We start from the raw sequence: 4227 nt of genomic DNA, 5'->3' as shown, positions 1-4227 counted from the left end.
GCGGGCGGGCTTGCCTATCGCCCCTGTCCACGGCGCCTTACAAGCCGAGCGAGTAGGCAACCCGCCCGCACTCGTGCGTGCGGTACAGCATAACTACAGAAGTGCGCGGCGTGAATCAGCGACCTGGTATTTAAAACAAAAAATTATGCCTTTTTAAAAACAATAATGCTCGCCGTTTTGAAAGCATATTCAGGTATGAGAGTTCAAAAGACTGACCCAAAGCCAGAAACGGCTTCCTGCGGACGGTTTCAGTCGGACCCGCTAAGGTCAATAATCGACAGGCCTGCACAACACAGTACGGTCTCTCATGTTATCCCCCGCTGTCATCGGTATGGGTTCTTTACGAACAGACACCCAGCTAGTGATTATTGGGGGCTCCAGAGAGGTGGGGTCCAATGTGAAGAGGGAGTGCATGGCTGCGGGAGCAAACTACCGTGGCCTCTGCGAACTCTACACATGAAAAGACGCGACACTTTGAATAATTCAAACATCAAACACGAAAGGGTCGCCCCACCCGACAAGCTCTAGTGCGAAGAATGCCCGCGGCAGTCGTCACACATTTTCACTTGAGGTAGGGCTGTGCGAATCGAGGTTTTGGCCCTCGAATCGAATCTCCAAAATTTTCTTCGAATCGAATCGGCTCAAAAATTTTGAATAATCAAATCAGTCCACAAATCGAAAACAAAAAAAAACAAAAAAAAAAAAAACAGTTCCATTTTTCGTACACACGCACGCGCGGTAGTTTTAAATTGGTGTTGTTGCGCAGATATACGACGAGGGTCCAAGGTGTAATGCGGGCATATTGTAGCCAAAGTGCGGCTGTTGCACACAAGACCCTAATGCGATTCGATGTCGAACCAACCCGATTCGAAATTTCGAATTATTCGACACCGACTCCGGCGAATGCGTAATCGAGCGAATCCGAATTCGGCCGTCTCGATTCGATATCGAACAATTCGCACAGCTCTCATTTGAGGTGGTTGGTTTTGCAACTCAGATCTGAAGCATGAAATGAAAACCAGACGATGCCTAATCAGGAGATTGTTGATTGTTGAAGCCTAAACCAAGGAAAGCAGAACGCAAACTCCACGAGAAGTTCCCAAATCACGCAACCCCTATTTTTAAAAGGAGAACCCAATAAGCTGCAGAATTCAAAGTTCATGCCCTGGACGTAAAATAGCCAAGTTCCAGAGCCAGTCTCACGCGAGGCAATGAGTGAACGTAAGGTACCCGGCTCGGGGTATTAATTATAATTACGCCCAGGTGTGTTCGATCCGATCGGAGGGCGTGGCGGGGGAACAGGACCACGGCAGCGTTCCCACCGGATGCGTGACGTCACGCCGCGCTCGTCTAGCGTTACAAGGCGGGTCTCGTTGACTTAGGCCCCGGGCAGCGCGCCCCGCCCCGTCCCGCCACGCCACGCCGCGCGCGCATCGCCACGCCCAGGACCACCTGAGTGTCGAGCGGCCAAAGAAAAGTCAGAAAATATGAGGCCATCTACCGCACCGTGTTCAAATACCGGTGTCGTTTTTACCCTCGTAGCCTGCTCTACTACTTCTTCTTGTGCTCGCACTGATTTACAACGCATTGCCTGGCCGAGCGAGCGTTTGTAATCAGCACTCCGCAATATTCGTCATCGATTCAAACAAACGTTTTGTGCTCTATATTCGAACAACTTCAAGGCATAAATCACTAGCCGATAGCGCCCCAGTCTATCTGTCTTCGTCTATCTGTATGTTTTTTCCACACACACGACTCACGACATTCCATATTGGTCGAAAGACAAGTGAATAAATGTATGAGTCCCTAAACCCGACAAGAACCCGACGTGTAGTAATACGAGTTTAACACCCATTTTTTTTTTTTTTTGTACGACTGGTTCTCATAAGGCGAGAGGACGATTCTTTCAATTAAATTTTCCGAACATTTCAGCGAAAAACCAAGATCTACACGAAAAAATAAGAAACATTTAGATGACTGTCTGCATGCGGATTCCTTCACCCGTGTAAATATTCGGTGTGGGGCGCGTCGTTCAGCAAAAGCTTAGCGTATTCGCCTCACGCCTGGGCTTTAAACATTAAGCTGTATCCTCCCTCTCCCACACATATCTCTTTTTCGTCCACACACACACACACGTGCGCTCATACACACACACAATCGCCGAGGGCATATCGCGTCGTGATCGCCGTTGTGAAACAGCCTGTGAAGACGCACGTTGCATCTCTTTTTCCTCCTTTAACTCCCTCCTTTTTTTTTTTGCATACTCTTTGTGTTCCGCCGTGCATGGCAATGGAGGCGGACTTGCGGTCAGGTTGTTGTTACAATTAAATTATTCCGGAAGCTATGAGACAGGCGACGAAGGAAACGTGTGGACAGCAGAGAATCAGCCAAACTGTGGACTTCCCCTTTCCCCCCTCTATCGCCCCCCCCTCCTCCACCCCATTGCCCACGAAACCCTTTGGCAGGTCAATCGGCTACCCCCGGGTCAACCTATGCACAATAAAAACAATGTCTGAAATTTTGAGGAACTTTGAGGAACTCCCCTATTTAAGGAAACGTCCCTCAGATTTTTGAGGAAATCCTTACAAAAGAAGAGGGAAATTCCCTCTTTTTTAGTCTGCAGGGGTTTGTAGGGAAAAAAGGGCACGATTAACGCGAAATACCAAGTAGTTTTGGAGGCGACCTGCTATCTTAAAGTCAAAAGCTATGAACGGAACGCTCATTTATGCCGTTGTATAGTCCGCAAGAAGAAATATGAAAAAAGGGTCAGTATGGCCTCTTGAAGATGCAGGAGCGTAACGAAGCGCACACTGCGAATATTCAAAGCAGAAAAGCTGAATATATTCTAACTGATAGAGCGAATGCACTTTAGAGTGCCATTCCTAAAGACAACGAACCTAATGGGAGACACGAGACACAAGACACGGCTGTCGTACAGCTACAGTCAATGGCAGCTCAGAGGAACATTTGAAATTGACAAGAAAACGGGCGAGTTTAGATATCAAAACCCATCGTCCAGTTGAAGAGGTTTTTGCGCAGTTTCCACGCTCACACGCGTGTAGTAATGTTCAGCTTTCTCTCACCCATCGCATCGTTGGTTGGCCCGGATAGGAGGTCAAGGCGGTTATCAGAGCTCTGAAGCCAGGCCGTCGAGCAACGCCGCGCCACGCCGCACCCACCCAACCGATTCCATAGCCATACGGCACGCTGCAGTGCGTTGTAAATCACACACGTTTTAATTGCCACCCACGATGAGTGCGAGAGAGAGGGACATAAACGCGGCGATAGATAGATAGATAGATTTATATTTGCTGGATAGATAGATAGATAGATAGATAGATAGATAGATAGATAGATAGATAGATACGTGCGCTCAACCGGGGGCGAAAGAGGTTGGAGCGCCTGTGAAACGCAGGGTAGGCAACCTTCCACGACTCCTGTGCGCAGCGGGTCTGCCTATACGACCCACGCGCTGGGTCCGCGCAACAAGCCACCTCCTAACGAAGTAAAGAGAGAGAGAGAAAGGGAGAGAGCAGGAGGAGTATATAGGAGACCGCAGAGAAGACACGAAACAACAAAAACGAGAGGAACTTGCTTTGGCGCGAAACAATGAAAGGGTTAGAAGTCAGTGGGAACGGAAGAATCTTTTACACACAGTGGGGCCCTGAGCCCCCTCCTCCTCCTCACCTCTCGACTCGTCTGCCGCGCCGAGAGCGTTCCTGAGCTGCACTAAGAGCTATTTCTTTGTGTCGCCGCGCCTTAGGCCCCTACGGAGTGCAACTTGCCGCCGGTGGGAATGTGTCGCCTACCTCTGCAGCGCCCTTCCCGCCGCCCCGCCGCCGGCCCAGCCTACCAGTGCCAAAGTGTGCGACGGTGGCATGCACTCACACAGACTAAGAACAACATTGCAATAACTATGGAATACTGCGTGTGCGTATTTTAGTTATAACATTGTAAACCGTTGGTGCACCTCAAAATATGAATCATTTTCAAAACCCAAATCAGTTATGCGGTGGCAATATTGCCTTTAGTCATTTAGCATGGAGGTGCATAACGCAGAATGCAGCATAGCCCCTTACATAGAGGACACACCAGTGTCAAAATTAGCGCATCGAAAAACAAATTTTCAGTAGAACGTCATCTAAGATACATGCCAAGGCCAAAGTTGAACACGTCAGGTGCGGTTTGGTAGGCAATCCTTAAGTTTATTAGCTCCCTCCCTCCCTC

Source organism: Frankliniella occidentalis, unplaced genomic scaffold (assembly GCF_000697945.3).
Source record: "Frankliniella occidentalis isolate FOCC.00 unplaced genomic scaffold, Focc_3.1 Scaffold126, whole genome shotgun sequence".
NCBI lineage: Eukaryota > Metazoa > Arthropoda > Insecta > Thysanoptera > Thripidae > Frankliniella > Frankliniella occidentalis.
This window is presented reverse-complemented; position numbering follows the sequence as displayed.